At 39.3% G+C, this 18,249-nt stretch overlaps 1 long non-coding RNA gene across 1 annotated transcript; it reads right to left on the minus strand.

Moving 5' to 3' along the window:
- Positions 1–2,285: 2,285 nt before the first annotated feature.
- LOC116583349 lies at positions 2,286–17,590 on the minus strand. The gene is made up of 3 exons (XR_004282692.1): positions 17,375–17,590; positions 4,007–4,141; positions 2,286–2,857 (listed from the first exon to the last, which is right to left on the minus strand). It is a non-coding gene; the product is annotated as an uncharacterized LOC116583349 (long non-coding RNA).
- Positions 17,591–18,249: the final 659 nt, after the last annotated feature.

Consider the following 18,249-nt stretch of genomic DNA (forward strand, 5'->3'; position numbering starts at 1 on the left):
AAGAGTAATATGACATTAGAATAAAGATGAGCTCCTCTAATAAAGATAAGGACACGTCAGTGTAAGACGGCATGGATGCCAGGGTCTTGAAGGTCAAGGCCAGGAGAAAGCGAAAGGTTTGAGACTGTCAGCTGTGTCGGTGTACGTGAACAATGACGAGAAATCAGGACCAGGGAACACTAAAATTCTGAGTGGAAGTAAAAAAAAAAAATCCCAAAGGTGAAGCTTCAACATGAAAGGAAAAATACCCCCTATTTGGAGTGAATGCGCATTCTCAAAGAGAAATAACGTTGCCCACCCTCTCCCGTCTAACAAGTAGAGTTTGGAAGGGAAAGGATTTTTGTTTTCTTATTAGACACTGCAGTATCCCACATTAATTTAACACTCTTCGTAGGTGTTCAATTAACATCTGTTGGAAGAATTCGAAGTCGAACAAGACATTTGGCAGGCAAATGTGACAATATCGTACCATCATTGTTTGAGCACCTACTAATTTATAGACGCACTGTGCGAAAATAACAAAAAACCCTACTTTTGAAGATTCTATTTTCTATTCACTTGGGTGGGAGCCAGGAAGATGTCAGTTCGTAGTGGTTGAGAAGGTGGGGGGGGGGGGGGGAAGAAAAAGAAACAAAAAGTAGAAATTAAAATTGCCGATATAAAATAATTTGGTATATACACTGAGAAAATCATCATTGAAGCTAGCTGGGTGTATAATTTCTATATGACATAGATCATCCAGATGGTGTGTAATGTATATATTATGTATTAAATAACATATGGAGAAGTGATATCTACCTATTAATCACAGATACGTCAATACCTTTATATTATGAAAGGTAGTAATGAAAAATATAGGATAATGTATATATTATGTATTAGATAGCATATAGAGAAATTATATCTACCAATTAATCACAGATAGGTCAATACCTTTATATTATGAAAGGTAGTAATGAAAAATATAGGATAATGTATATATTATGTATTCAATAACATATGGAGAAGTGATACCTACCTATTAATCACAGATAGGTCAGCACATTTATATTACAATAGGTAGTAGTGAAAAATATAGGATAATGTATATATTATGTATTCAGTAACATACAGAGAAATTATATCTACCTATTAATCACAGATAGGTCTGAAAATTTGTATTACAAAAGGTAGTAGTGAAAAATATAGGATAATGTATATATTATGTATTCAATAACATACAGAGAAGTGATATCACAGATAATCAGATAATCAGATAATCACAGATATGTCAATACCTTTATATTACAAAAGGTAGTAGTGAAAAATATAGAATAATGTATATATTATGTATTAGATAACATATAGAGAAATTATATCTACCTATTAATCATAGATAGGTCAATACCTTTATATTATGAAAGGTAGTAATGAAAAATATAGGATAATGTATATATTATGTATTCAATAACATATGGAGAAGTGATACCTACCTATTAATCACAGATAGGTCAGCACATTTATATTACAATAGGTAGTAGTGAGAAATATAGGATAATGTATATATTATGAATTAAATAACATACAGAGACATGATATCTACCTATTAATCACAGATAGGTCAGCACATTTATATTACAATAGGTAGTAGTGAAAAATATAGGATAATGTATATATTATGAATTAAATAACATACGGAGAAGTGATATCTACCTATTAATCCCGGATAGGTCAATACCTTTATATTTTGAAAGGTAGTAGTGAGAAATATAGGATAATGTATATATTTTGTATTAAATAACATATGGAGAAATTATATCTACCTATTAATCACAGATATGTCAGCACATTTATATTACGAAAGGTAGCAGTGAAAAATACAGGAAAATCAATATAGAGCTGAGCGAGGGTTTTCATTTGTTAGGTTCTGAAACTAGCATATTCAGCTTTTGTGGAAGTGTGCTCAGAGATACTGAATCCTGACTGGATTCCGCAATAGCCGATAGCCAATACTGACCGCTCAAGGACCTTTTGGAGGTTGGTTTTTTGATTATTTGCAGCGACTCGATTTCAGTCGACAAAACAATTTTTGAGATAGTTAAAAAAAAAAAAAAAAGAATATTTTGCAGAGACAAGCCCTATTACGTTTATCCAGTGTCCGTGCATTAATTTTGTTTCATTTGTGGACACGAGGGTGTCATCAGGAAGGAGTTTTTTATGACAGTGGAGAAAGGTCACACACGAGGGCAAATATTCATGCACAATGAACCCATTTGGTCACCAAAGAGAGAGAGGTCTAACTCATCTTTGGAACAAGGTGAAAGCTGGAAGTATGATTTCCACCAAAGCTTTTACGTTTATTTTCCCGTTTTCAGGAATCCCTGAGGACGGGTTTGCCGAGCCTCGCTTTGTGACCTCGACGGGTTCTCCTCTCTGAGAATCAAGCTATTTAAGCTTGAAAGAATCCCAGCCAATTGCAACTGCTTTGTGGTCGGTGACTTTAAAGTTTACCAAAGGAGGGTCTGTGTAAAAGGCTTTTTGTTAACTTGCGTCAACTCTAGAGACTCGAAAGCTAATAACTATTTTAGTTCCTGAAGTCCTCCTGTAGGTCAATGATAGGAGTTGGCTTGACTTCAAACAATTTCCTTTTCTTCACTTTTTTTTTTTTTCTCGGAAATTCAAATATCTGGTCCACACTGAATGCTCCTATCACTTTCCGATGATGTATTAGTTCCTTTAGAATTTGATCTTTCGTATTGTCCACACCTCCATCGTGCAGCGTGTGATCTCTTGTCGGAAAACAGAATGGGCCTTCCTTAAAAAAATTAAGAACAGAACTACCGTTCGACCCAGGAGTTCTAATTCTAGGTGTTTGACCCTGAAAATTGAAAATGTTTAGTTATATTATTGGTGTGATGATAACACAACTACACAACACACCGAGATAAGCTCCGACATCACCGCTGAGAAAGTTTCTCTTTCCGTTTCCTTGATACCATCGACCTGGAGGGCTTCCTAAGTTCAGGGTATAAAGCATGACGACTTGACTTAATTTGTGGGGAGATGATTATCACACTAAGTTAGCATCCATCATCCCACAGAGATAGAAGAAGAAAAACGGTTTTTGGTCCTTGTGATGAGAGTCTCTTCCTTGCTGGTTAAAAAAAAAAGAACTCGCAAGTGGGAAAAAGTGTATGTGAGAGCTTGTCGGCACATATATGATCATGAGGCCTCAAATTCTCTCCTAGCAGGAGCATTCAAACATTCCAACATTTCACGTTGTAGAAATTTCGGGGCATGAAATCAAAAATCAAATATGGAATGTTGGTTAAATGGTCATAAACATGATCATTAGACACATATTCTACAGTCTAAGGCCAACCATTAAACTATTTTTTTTTTTGTCTTTTAGACTTTTTTTTTTTTTAAAGGAAAATCCTTCACAAAACTATTCTAGGAGTATATTGAACAAGTATAATGAGAAAATATACTGAAAAAAATCCTAAGTCATTGAGATGTTAAGAGGCAGAGATGTATGCATCCCTCCTGGCCTTCCACAAGGACTATATTCTACAAGGACTATATTCTGTGGGCATGAAGGAGTTTGATTTTCTATCAACATAAAAGGGGGAAGTCAGTAGACTTTCCTATGTTTTTGTACGTTTTCTTGTTTCTTTCATCATCAGTTAACCTCAAATATTTTAGGATTCCTAGGTTGTTCATAGTTATACTATGTGCTTCTCTGTGACCAACTTTTTCCTAAACGGATTCACCCAGTGGTAAACGTTGACTTTTCTGTCCTTTCTGCTAAACTGTAAATCCATTTGAGTGTGTATGTGTGTGTGTGTGTGTGTGTGTGTGTGTGTTGAATAAAGAAACAAAAAGTTGTTAGAAATCCATGAGGATGTTTATGGCTCAAAAGAGGAATGCAAAATCTCCTTTTCTTGATTGAATCCGATTAACTCTGGGATTCAAAATGTACTGTGTCATTGCTCAGTTTTCCAATAGAAAAATAAGTTTAACATACTTGTATTTATTCACGTCCAAATGAAAATGAATTCAAGACACACTCGAGTCCAACGAATTGGATATAATCAATTGATAAGTGCTGATTCTTATGGTGGAGGAGTTGATTTGGTCTCCTTTCAAACAGAAAAGGAGACTGAAAAAAGTAAAATAGGCAGGTGATTGACTCGGTATCAAGGAGGGAAAAATCTGTAGTTGTTGGACATTCAGAGAATTCCAAGTCGAAGTGGTAAGAGTGAGCTGAAGCCAACAGACTCACGTAAGGAATGGACATCGTTAACAGGTGGGCGCTGTAGACCTCACCATCACGTAGGGAGGGAGTTCAAGCCTCACGTCCAAGAGCATGGAGAAGTTGAAAAGCTATTCTTTATTATCATTATTATTATTTTGCATTGTCTTGAGTTACAAGGAGCTTTCCTGTTGACCAACCATACAAGGAGGGAGAAATGGTAAATGACTTCCGTTTGAAAGTATCTGAGAAAGTGTCTGAGAAATAGGGTGGTGAGGGTTCCAGAGACCTGAGGTGTTCTCTCCTCCTCTGGCACACACTCCGAGTATAAACGGTTCACCAGTGGCAGCTAGAACAAGCATTGTTTGACGGCCTGAGGGTCTGAGCACAGCCATGGGTGATTTCCGTGTAGAAGGAAGACAAAAGCAACATGAGAGCGTGTATTGGAGCAGGTGTCTGGTTTAAAAAATAATAATAATAATAAAGCCTCATTTTGGAGTCCTGATAGGCTGAACAATGCCAAAAAGTGAACAGTTGAGTCTTGGCACTGTGTGAAAACCAGCTTCAACTCTATAGAATGCAATTAGGTCAAGAAAATAATAAGCCGTCTTTGAAGGAAGCGACCATCATCCGTTATTTCGTTTTTCCATTTCATGTCTCCAAAGAGACTCTTGTGTCTCAACATTATTTTAACATGGCCAGCGTTTTTTCCAAGAGAACCGGACGGAAGGGGAAACCATCACAAATGGCTTGAAGCCAAGATGCACGGAGAGAGACCCAAGAAACCAAACGGTAGCAAAATGCAGCTATCGTGCGTATCAGGATAGGAGTTGTAAATGACTGTGATCCATAGATTCAAAAATTGGGATGGTTAGGAGTATCGACAAGGCCATGGAGAGCGTTAACAGGTTCGGTAGAAATTGTAGGATTGAAAACAGAACTAAGGCATGGAAAGGTGATTAGCGATTCTAGAAGACAGAATTATTACTAGGAAGAAGCCTCCAGAGACACATCAGAAGGGGAAAAGGGAACAATGAAAAGATGGTCTCTGAGAGTCTGTCCACACTTAGATGCCATTAAACACACATTCAAGAAACCCTACGATCCCAGGGTGGTGGAGGAGTTCAATATGCACAAAAACACATAATAAAAAATGGGTTAACGCGAAAGACAAGATGTAAAGGTGCCATAGGCAGGAAACGATGTTATGTTTAAAAGGAAATAACAAGACATGAATTTTTCCGTCAGATAGTGAATTTTTTGACTCCATGAGAGGCAGGGGAAAAAATGGAGAAATAGATGTGGGTCATGAGTCTATGACAAAGTTTGGAGCCCAGATTGCAAGGAAAGCAAGCTGATTTGGTACATCAGAGGAATATTGGGCAGCCCTACAGAAAAACACAAAGAAATAATAAATAATTAATAAATTAAAAAATAAATAGAACAGCTACCTCAAACCACAGGGAGAAAAGAGTCCACATAAGAATTAGATGTACACATGAAAGCTAACTCCGTATTATTGTGGAAGATTTTGCGGAATGTTGTTTTCTGCAACAGGGGTTCGATGAACATTGATCAAAGGAACACACACAAAAAGGCTTCAGGGATTTGCTGTTCTTGCAAGTGTGGGGTTCCATCAGGGAAATACAAGTCAAAACCACAATGAGATACCACCTCACACCCGTCAGAATGGCTAAAATAAACAAGTCAGGAAATGACAGATGCTGGCGAGGATGCGGAGAAAGGGGAACCCTCCTACACTGTTGGTGGGAATGCAAGCTGGTGCAGCCACTCTGGAAAACAGCATGGAGGTTCCTCAAAATGTTGAAAATAGAACTGCCCTATGACCCAGCAATTGCACTACTGGGTATTTACCCTAAAGATACAAACGTAGTGATCCACAGGGGCACATGCACCCGAATGTTTATAGCAGCAATGTCCACAATAGCCAAACTTTGGAAAGAACCTAGATGTCCATCAACAGATGAATGGATACAGAAGATGTGGTATATATACACAATGGAATACTCTGCAGCCATCAAAAGAAATGAAATCTTGCCATTTGCGACAACATGGATGGAACTAGAGCGTATCATGCTTAGCGAAATAAGTCAAGCAGAGAAAGACAACTATCGTATGATCTCCCTGATATGAGGAAGTGGTGATGCAACATGGGGGCTTAAGTGGGTAGGAGAAGAATCAATGAAACAGGATGGGATTGGGAGGGAGACAAACCATAAGTGACTCTTAATCTCACAAAACAAACTGAGGGTTGCTGGGGGGAGGGGGTTTGGGAGAAGGGGGTGGGATTATGGACATTGGGGAGGGTATGTGCTTTGGTGAGTGCTGTGAAGTGTGTAAACCTGGCGATTCACAGACCTGTACCCCTGGGGCAAATAAAACATTATATTTTAATTAAAAAAAAAAAAAGTGTGGGGTTCCAGTCACTCCAGATGAACACATTCTAGAGATCCACTATATAAAATTACTCACAGTTAAAAATACTACACTCTATATCTAAAATTTTATGAATCAGGTAGATCTCATGTTACACATTTTCCCCCCCTTTGGCCACAAATGTTTAAAAAAAAGCTTTACAGAAAAGGAAGAGTGGCAAATTGAATTATTCTTTATAACATTTGTAATGTTCGGTTTTCAATCCTTTCTGTAAAATAATAGAAACACAAGGTCCTTAAATCTAGATTATATTTACGAGAATATTGAATATTAGATATTTTCAGCAGAGGGTTCATAGCCAGTATTTAGGAGAATGTATTATTTTACATGAATTATTGAAGGACTATTTGATAAAAAGAAATAAATAAAAATAAGTAGGTGGTTCGCGAGGGAGGGTCTCGGCACGCCAGCTGGAGTCATCTGTGTGTTGGATGTGACACTCGTGTTCCGACCCAATCTAGCAGGGTGTCCAAAATGAAAAAAAAAAAAAAAAAAACTGACTATCTCAAGGACAGGCCGTGGTAAAAAGGCAGAATCGGTAAACCCTTCTGTCCCATTGGAATAACCATTTTAGAAAACATGTCAGCAGTGCCAAAAGTTGGGAAAATGAGCGTATCCTCGGACCCTGAATGTCTGCTCTCACATCAATAGAGTTATCGATGTTGACGCACACACAGAAACGTGTCCTGAAATATCACAATTTTAACTTATGTTTTACATGTAACTACGTACTCAAATACACATATACACACAAATGTATTGAGAAGATTGAAAATACAAAGATTTATTTATTCATTTTAGGGAAAGAGCACAAGCAGGGGGAGGGGCAGAGATAGAGGGAGAGACTCTCAAGCAGATTCCTGACCATGAGGTCCAGATACATGATCCCAAGATTATGACCTGAGCTGAAACCAAGAGCCAGATGCTTAACTGACTGAGCCACCTACGTGCCTTGTAAAGGTGTATTTTTTATAAAGAAACATATTTCTGGGGCGCCTGGGTGGCTCAGTGGGTTAAGCCTCTGCCTTCAGCTCAAGTCAAGATCCCAGAGTCCTGGGATCAAGCCCCGCGTCGGGCTCTCTGCTCTGCGGGTAGCCTGCTTCCTTCCTCTCTCTCTGCCTGCATCTCTGCCTACTAGTGATCTCTGTCAAATAAATAAATAAAATCTTTAAAAAAAACATATTTCAGTAAAAAATTACCACCAGATTAGACACTAAAAAATTTGCAAAGTCCCAAGAAATAATGCCTTGCAGAAAGATCATCTGACTACCATATCATTGACCGAGAGCACAATAATGGTAAAAACCAACAAATTCAAACACGTTGTCTCCAAAGAGAAACGAGTGGGAAATACAAAACAGCTACAATGTAACTTTGAGTGCACAATACACACCAATTTAGATCAAGCGGTGATTAGAAGGAAAACACAGAAATCTATGAGCCGTGGCCAAGAAAGGGTAATCGTAATTTAACCCAAGTGGAGATCAGCACGTCCGCTTCCTCAATCGCCGCGTTTAATAAAGGTATCCTGACCTTACCTGTTGTCTCTGAAAATATGTCGCCTCGGTTTCCTAAAGGACACCTACGTGAGACAATAGAGGAATCTCATCTTCCAAAACTTATATTTAATCGTTAGAAAATTAAGGGCGCACGTCTCCCTGGAAATGGACAGCATTAGACATTCATCAAACAGTCGGAGAAGTATGTACATACACCAACTTATGGCCCCATTATATTTGCCAAGATAATAACTACCAGGTTCTAATGGTCACTTCTGGATTATGCATTTGGCCATCTGCCCCCACCCCCAAAGAGGGGAACTGCTCAGTAATCAAGCTGCCACTAATTGTGCTCAAGGTACAAGAAAATGACGTCTTTCTACTTAGCAACATTCTGCTATGAGGTTGAAGGGATATTGAGTTTTGTGTAGAATGTTCACCTTAGCAAGCGGCCGTTATGTAAAAGTCTCTTTGCTACGTCTCTTTTCTGCGTCCATCCCTTTCACTCTAAACAGAAATCAGCAACAAACGAAAGGCCGGCATTTAAACCGTTTTGTTGGCCCCAAGACGACTCTCCAGGGGTCAGTCCAGAAGAGCCCACATCGAGATGACGCGGACCGTGCATTTGAGAGATCATTTCAATAACAGGGCTCTAGGAAGCATCTAGGTTTGCAACATGAACTTGTAGGTTAAACCACCTGTCACCATTCTTCGGACATTTCGTCCACCAGGATTGAGATCGCCCTCTGATAAGAGAGTACGGGGACCAGCACCAGATGCTGGTGAGGAGGGCAGCGAGGGCAACTGACCCTCATCGCTGGTGGGAATGCAAAACGGTGCCACCACGTGAGAAAACGGCGTGCCAGTTTCTTACAAAACTAAAACTACTCTTACAGGAGGAAATCCAGCAGGTGTTGCCCCATATCTACCCAACGGAGTTGGAAACTTAGGTCCACTTAAAAACCCATGCACAGACATGCCCAGCAGCTTGGTTCATAATTGGCCAAAGTGGGAGGCAACCATGATGTTCTTCAGCTGACTAGGTACCTGCACGGTGACCTGTTCAGACAATGGAACAGTATTAGCACCAAAAAGAAACGGGCTGTCGGGCCATGAGAACACATGGAGGAACCCGTACAGACATAGACTGAGTGAAAGAACTTGAGGCGGAAAGAGGATTGTAAGTCAGAGGATGGCAACTGCATGACATTCTGGAAGGGACCAACCTGGGGAGACAGTAAAGAGATCAGGAGTCGCCCAGGGTCGGGGAGAGTAGGGCAGCGATGGACAGGCGGAGTGCAGATGATTTTTTCCCTATTCTGCATAGGGACACCTGGGTGGCTCAGTGGGTTTAGCCTCTGCCTTCAGCTCAGGTCATGATCTCAGGGTCTTAGGATTGAGCCCTGCATCTGGCTTGTTCAGCAAAGAGTCTGCTTCTCCCTTTCCCTCTCTCTGAACCTCCCCCTGCTCATGCTTTCTCTCTCCCTTTCCCAAATAAATCAATAAATTCTTAAAAAAAAAAAAAAAAGAAAAAAAAGAGGAACTATTCTGCATGATGCTGTAATGGTAGATACAAGCCATCATCTACCTGTCCAAATCCATTGCACGTACCCCATCACGTGAGCTCTGATGTAACCTGGGGCCTTTGGGGGATTATATGTTGATGTCCGTTCATGAAATGAAAGAAACGTACCATCCGGTGGGGGGTGCTGTGTGGGGACGGGGGGCATATGCAAAATCTTAGAACCTTCTTCTCAATTTTGCTATGAATCGAAAACTACTCCAAAATAATAAAGTCTGTTAATAAAATAGGAGGAGGAGGAGGAGGAAAAGAAAGAAAGAAACATCAAGGCTAAGTACCATCCTTCCTCATGCCTGGGAGAAATTGAATAAATCTGAGAAGTTCAACGGTGCGTTGAGGGTACCAGGATGCAGTTTTGGGGGGTGTCAGCTGTGATTCCCCCCCCCCAACCCAGAGATCTGTGGTCTTGCTCTGAGGCTCTGCACCTGTCCCGTGCTAGGTCTTCTCTTCCCAAAAGGATGGATTCCCACCTTGCTGTATCTCTGGGTTCTGGGGCTGACCTTTCCACCGATGTGAAGGTGTTACATGTCTTTGCATGTAAAGGGGCAGCGGTGTGGAGAGCTCCCCGAGCTCCAATATGCACAGGGGCTTCCAAGACTGTGTGCCCAGGACTTTGGAGCCCTTGCAACAAACAGCAGCTGTCCTGCACATGCATACCATCCGGGGCGCACTGGCCTTCCTCTCGGCCAAGCTAGCTCTGCCTTCTATGCCTGGTCTCTGTCCTCACCACCATGGTTGGGGTTCATGATTTCTGAGCTCTGGCTGCAAAGTGCATGCAACCTTGGCCATCTTTCCCACTGGCGCTCATTCCACGTCACCCGTAGGAAACACGGCAGAGACACTCATGATGAAATCCGTGCGACTGTCACACGAACGTGCTGACAACAGTTTCTGCTACTCCTCGACGGATGTTTCCTTCGCTTCACGTAAAACCAGGAGATGCATGTGCGTCTGTCGTACGGGTCTGTGTCCATCCACTTTTCTAGCGAACGTATTTTAATAGATGAGGGAGGCTCCTTTATCAAGTTCAACGCTCAGGTAGTAGCCACAACCCCACCAGCAAAAAACTCTCCAATTCAGGGCCTTCTGTTTTATTGTAAATGCGGCAACTTTCCCCTAGGCTGACGGGCCCCCAGAGTTACACAGAAGATTGTAAAACATGACAACTTCCTCCTGTCTCCCATCGCTACGGGAAGACAGATTAATCATGAAGTGATGAACGCAATTCTTCCTTTTATGCGTGAATCCTGGGGAGGTACCATTGACATTCGTTGTGTCTGTCATTTACGGTTCCTTTGCAAGCTCAGCCTCTGGTGAGAAGGATCTTTTTCTTGGTGTGAGACAGGAACCACCCAATGCAGTTTGGGTTAGGAAGCAAAAACCAACATTTCCACACTTTAGTCAATTTTAATCCAACAAAATACGTGTCTTTCCTACACTCTCTTTTCCAAGGCGACCGTAGAGAGAGTGAAGGATTAACACGGGCAGCTTCGTTTTAATCATTTCTCGACTTTCCCAAGCGCTTTCTTACCAGAAGCCTGAGGGTGTTTTTACTTCTGTGATACTCCCATGAAGAAGAAACAAAGTTGGTCAATGTATCCCGCCCGTGTCTGTGGTTGCATGAGGATACTGTGTATCTCATTCGTGGTTTCACGCCCTGTTTCCAGTAAAGGAAGAGCACGACCCTGTCTCGGAGGGCTGAGTCTCACGGACAGAGACTAAATCCAATTTTGCAAACAATGGCCACCGTCTGAAGGAGAAAATTGACTTCCTTTCCACTGTCATAATCTTGTTTCTTGGCTCTGTCTCCGCTTCCCCATGCTTGCTTTCATCGGGGATGTTTAGGCCGACCTTGAAGCTCCTCCACGATCTTTTCACCTACACACCGAGGTAGAGAAATCCATCGCTGGGAGTTGCAAATCACCATGATCTCATGTCCTAGGAGAAGATGATGGTCTCCTCCGGGGCAGGTAGCATCTTGCATCTGTCTCAATTTTCCACGGGGTTAGCTCAGTATCTGACACCTGGTATATACCCGATAGATGTTTAGTAAGTAAAATAACCCATTTGATCAATTAAACCAACCACAGGAGGGGGAAAAGAAACGTAGAAAAGGAAACAGAAGATAATTTATATGGAAATGGGACCACGGATCCTTTTGGTTGCCTTTATTGCTTTTAATATTCGAACATCATTAGGATTGCTACAGGAAATTGTTCAATATGTTCCACTGCGTTCTTCTAGCTTCCGTCTGTGATGCGCTGTGGATTCTGAGACTGATACAAAAAAAGTTCAATTGTTGAGAATTTAGGGGACGACCGTTGTTAGCACGATTGCCAAATGCATGATTTGTCTTTTGTGACATGAGCAATTGCGTCTTCCTTGTTGATATTTTGTTATTTTTTTTAAAAGGTGTTAAATAAATTAATCTATCCACGAGTGACGTCTCAGGGAGAGAGAACATTAAAACAGAACTATGCCTATCCTTCTAGAATCTATGTTTAAAGGCGCTGTATATAGATTTGAGACAGCCAGAAATACCGGATTTTTGGAAAATAAATTTGGGGCTGGACTATTACACAAAATTCCCCAGAGAGTTCTCTGAATGCATTTCCAGCTTCTGAAATCCAGTCTACGTACGTGTAAAAAGTCTGCTTAAAGAGTGAGCCAAGTTTTGTGTGTTTGGTGATATTATAGACCGGAATGACCTAGCGTTTGGGGACGTGTGTTTTTAACTGTGGAGACAGGGGTTTGCCAAAACATGTATTGTGAATTCTTCCGCCCAGGAGAGTATCTTGAACATCGTTTTTGATAGATGGCATTTAGCGTGCAACGTTTCACGAACCGTGTGCTTGCGTTAACATACCTATTACATTGTTAATTGTTATTCACACTCACACGCGTCCCGTGAAAAAAGGAAAATTAGATATTCTTTGGATGTCCCTTATATGGTTCTCAGGTAACGTACAGGATTGGAGAGCTACTGTCTGGTGATTATTAGTGCATGTTCTACCTCTTGCTATTTTTACCAGTAATTATCCTTTGACACTCAGGGCTACCTGGAAAATCTAGAAAGAACCAAGGACACGTGACCCCGTTCCCCTAGGATGACTTCTGACCATAAAAGACCACTCAACATGCCTTTGACCATGTTGACCTACTATCTCCAAGTAACACTTTTAAAAACCAAGAAGTATTTCACAAAACAATCATGTGTGAGAACAAATGGGTTTGACCTTGTTTCCGTCGTGTGAATGGCCTGTATATGGCCACGTGAGGACCGTGTCATGCATACTTTCAGCTGGGGTCGATGTTAGCTAGAAGGATGGAGCTCACGTCAACATGTGTTTGAACTGGCGCGGCAACGGAAGATTCTGTTTGGTTAAAAAGAGGGGGAAATGGCTGTGCATTCCCTTCCAAGAAGGTCTCTTAATCCTTTGAGATGCAAATCTTTCTATTTCAATGTCCCATTAGGTCCCATCCTTATGCTCTATCATTAATTGGTCATTAAGTTTCCAGGTTTATTATTATTTTTTTAAGATTTTACTTACTTATCTGACAGAGAGAGATCACAAGCAGGCAGAGAGGCAGGCAGAGGGAGAGGGGGAAGCAGCTCCCCACCAAGCAGAGAGCCTGATGCGGGACTCGATCCCAGAACGCTGAGACCATGACCCAAGCCAAAGGCAGAGGCTTCAACCCACTCAGCCACCCAGGTGCCCCGAGCTCCCAGGTTTCTTGTTGATGGTTTTCATGGGATTCAAACGATCATCTAGGATCACTTTGAAAGTCTTAATAAAATCCTGGTTTTGGGGGGCAAGGCTTGAAATTGATTTATAAAATGATGTCAATACTTAGACATCTGTCTGTCCTACAGAAGCCAATTGGTAGAAACAGTTGAATGGATGGTCTGGGAGAGCTGATGTTACAAAGATATAAAATTAATTAGAGTAAGTAAAATTCTATCTGTAAGTAGCCAGTACACAGGGGAATTCTCACACGCACCAGAACGGCCCCATAATGTGCAAAAGTGCATTTTTTCACTCACACTCCCAATAACATCACGTACATACAATCACAATTCCAAATCAACGTCCATAAGAGAAATCTGTCTAAAAAAGCCGGGATTACTAGACTTATTGTTCATATTTTAAGTAAATTCAAAATATTTATTGCATTGTTCTGTTCCAATTTCAAAATTTGAGTAATCCAGTGAGCAAATGCCGCTACATTTATTCACTCAAAACGTGAATAAGAACAGGGTGGTTATTGGGGGCACCTGGGTGGCTCAGTGGGTTAAAGCCTCTGCCTTTGACTCGGGTCATGATCTCAGGGTCCTGGGATCGAGTCCCGCATCGGGATCTCTGTTCAGCAGGGAGCCTGCTTCCTCCTCTCTCTCTGCCTGCCTCTCTGCCTGCTTGTGATCTCTCTGTCAAATAAATAAATAAAAAATAAAAAAAAATAAAAAAAAAGAACAGGGTGGTTATTGGATCAAATTACAATGCTAACTAAATATTTCAAATAACGCTATTTGTAAACTTTACGTTTCAGAATTCAAAAAAATATTGAGAATATAAACCAGTACTCATATTATTTGAGTTCCAAATAATACCGCTGTACTTATTAATTTATATTCTGATTCTAATTTCCATTCTGTATTAATATATCTATAAAAAAGTTAATGTATTTATTAGCTTCCATTGCAGATGGCACCTGTGGTCATTGAAGTTGCAATTCAAATTCTGAAATATAAATTACATTTTTACCAAATGCCAGAACGATGATTAGTTCTAATTTCAAATAACGCTGGTGTAATTATTCGTTGATATTTCAAATAAAATTCTAAAATCTAATAAGTGCGATAACATGCACCGTCGCACTCGTTGGCTTAAATTCAAAATAGCACTGATGTATAGTTGTGTTCAAATTCTAGTTCCATATCACATTTTTTCAAAATCTGTAACAATCACTAGCATGCATATTAGTTTTTAGTTATCTAAAATCAAATTTTAAAATCTAAACAGAACTGAAAATCAGTGCTAGCACATTTAATACTTGGAACTTCTTTTCTTTTCTTTTTATTTTTTTTTTAAATTTCTTTTCTTTTTTTTAAGATTTTTTTTTTAAGATTGTATTTATTTATTTGACAGAGAGAGATCACAAGCAGGCAGAGAGTCAGGCAGGGAGAGAGGGGGAAACAGGGTCCCCGCTGAGCAGGGAGTCCTACACCGGGCTCGATCCCAGGACCTTGAGACCATGACCTGAGCTGAAGGCAGAGGCTTTAACCCACTGAGCCACCCAGGCGCCCCAATACTTGGAATTTCAAATATGTTGCTGAAATGATGAGTCAACATTATTACTCATCTACAGATCAAAAAACCGTGATAGCAATCAGTGACCTTGTGCTAAAATTCCCAGAAGCACCCATGCATTTAAGAGTTCACGATGAAATTTCATTCTAGGGCACCTGGGGGGCTCAGTGAGTTAAGCATCTGCCTTCACCTCAGGTCATGATGCCAGGGTCCTGGGATCGAGCCTCACATCGGGCTCCCTGAGAGCTTTTCTGCTTTTCCCTCTCACTCTGCCCCTCCCCACTGCTCATTCATTCTCTCTTTCTCTCTCAAATAGTTCACTTTTAAATTCCAGCTCCAACACCTAAGCATCTGCAGTACAAGTGCTAGTAGAGTGACTCATCTTAATTTCAAATCATACATGCGTACACATTCCAATTTCCATTCCAAAGGACGAGCTCACTTACTGGGTCCAGTTCTGAGTCAGGCTGATTTCTGTATTAACTCCTACCTCAATCCAATCCAATTCCAAAATCCAAATAAAACTGGTAACAAGCTTGAACACACGTACGACGTCAAAGTTCAAATACCACGGATGTACATATTAGATCATGTATAGACATGCAGGTAACTGTGGAAACAAGCTCGTACGAAGTTCAAATTTCCATGAACCCTGCTGGGTTAATAGTTCATATTTTACTTGGATTATCCAAATTTCTCGGATTCCAAGCAATGGCCTAATTATTGGTTCAAGCTGTGAATAACACTGGTTTCCTTATGATTTCAAGTTTCAATTTACTATCCAAAATCCAAATCATAGTAATAATGAGCCCTGGTAAATGTCTCTGTTCTAATTTCAGATAACAGGAGTATTATTACATTCCAATTAAAATTCCAAAAAAAAATAAAAAAATAAAAAGGAAAAGGATGACAAGCACTGGTGAACTTAATAATTAATATTTAAAAGAACGTTGCTGTAGTGCATAGTATATCTTCTAATTTCTAGTTCAATATTTAGTTAGAATTCCAAATTCCAGAAATCTACTGATACACTTTGCTGTTTAAATTCTTCCTAATGCCGGTGTCAATGCAGATTCAATGTAAAATCCCCAGCTGAGGAATCCAAAAAATAAAAACACAAAATGTAAATCCCCAAACCCAAATAACCCCCGTAACAAGGACAGGTACACCTTCCTCCCACTACCAAATAATGCCGCTGTAATTATCAGCTCAAATTTCATTTAAAATTCCGGTATATGAATTTCTCTAGTAATAAGAATAATTCCACTTATTCGAATTCCAAGCAGCACATGCATGCATATATATATATATACACACACACATTTATACATTTATATAAAATGTATATAGTCAAATGTCAGATAACATTAGTTAACGTGTTAGATCAAATTCAAAATAACAGCGGCATACTAATTTTGATAAAAACATACTAGTGCATTGATTAGCTAAAAGGAAAAGTGACTGGGCTCGATGTATTCAAATTCTAACTCGACTTTCCCAAATGAAAAAACAAACACAGAAACACTGGTGCACATATAAGCAGAAATTCCAAATGACCTCCTGTTCTTACTAGTTCTAACTCCAATAGCAATTTTAAAATGCAAATAAATTTAACAACCAGCGGGACCTGATCCAAGTAGTCCTTTAAATTCCAATTACCAATCGTATACATCTACTTGGAATTTAAACTCATATGCTAAAGTCAAAACCCCTGAAATGTGTTGTTATTCACATTAATTACAAGGGACACTGGTGTATTTAGTAGCTCAATTATAATGTAAATTTCAACTGCCAAAGAACACCCTGGAATTTTCCAATGGAAATTTCCAGTGGACCTTTCAAAATGCAAATAGCACCCCTAATAAGTACTGAGACACTTATTAGCTCTAAGAGCAAACAACAGTGATTAATTATTAGCTTCAATTTCATTTCAGATTTGATAATCCAAATGAATCGGAGAACATATCTGTGTGCCCTTGCTGGCTCAAATTGAAATAACACTGGTATACTTACCGATCTAAATTCAATTTGGATAAAAAGCAAATACGCCTTTCTAAATAACACTAGTAGACTCGTTAGCTGAATTCCAAATTAAATTCAAAAATTTAAGACCGTAAGCAGGATTGTTACGTATATCAATTCCCATTCCAAATAACACTGGTTTACTTATTAACTCATATTTCAGATAAAATTCCAACATTCAAGTATCTCCGGTAATAAGCACAGATGCACTTATTCCAATTCCAAATAACTCTGATGCTCTTATTCAAATTTTCAAATAACAATCATTTACCTACAAATTCTAATCCCAAACAACGCTGCTTTACTCACGAATTCAAATTGTAATTCAACTTCTAAAATCCAAATAACTATGATTACAAATCCTGGTACACTTACGACTTAACATTCTCTATACAACCGTTTTTTTTATTTGTTCAAAATTCAAAAATGAAATACCTCCTCAAACAAGTCCTGATAACACAAATTGTTCAAATTGCAAATTACAGCAGTGTACTTACCCATGCAAATGAAAATACACTTTCATATTTCCAAGTACCACCATGTGCTTCTTTGATTAATTCCTCTCCGCCCTGAAAAGAAAAAAAAAAACACAAATGAACTTAGTTGCAAGTTCAGCTCAAACAGAAACTTGCTCCTAAGCTCAAACAGAAACAAACTCACGTGCATTTAGCTCAAACGGAAATAACGGTTGTGTAATTATTTGTTTAAAATCAAAAATTGAAATATCTCCTTGAAAGCATTGGTCTTAATAGTCTCACTGGCATACACTCTTGTTAATATATGCATTTACGTTTGAAAATATATACAAACCCATTAAAAGATACAGCTGTTTGCATGTGTATACACAAAACAACGATGTTTTTATTTCAATATCCTCACAAATTTCATTGTCTAGACAACTCTGAAATTGAACACGAGTATACTTACTACTTTAGATGCCAAATCTACTGACTATAAAAAAAAATTTAAAAACCCTAAAATGTGCACTTATTGATACACTGTGATATTATTGTATTAATTGTTGTATTAATAATTGTACTTACCAATTTGTACTTAGTTAAATTCCAAACTCTTAATGACTTTGATGGTAAAATTTGAAGAGAAGTCTGCATCCAAATTTTACACAGAATTTTTCTGGTATTTTTT

Source organism: Mustela erminea, chromosome X (assembly GCF_009829155.1).
Source record: "Mustela erminea isolate mMusErm1 chromosome X, mMusErm1.Pri, whole genome shotgun sequence".
NCBI lineage: Eukaryota > Metazoa > Chordata > Mammalia > Carnivora > Mustelidae > Mustela > Mustela erminea.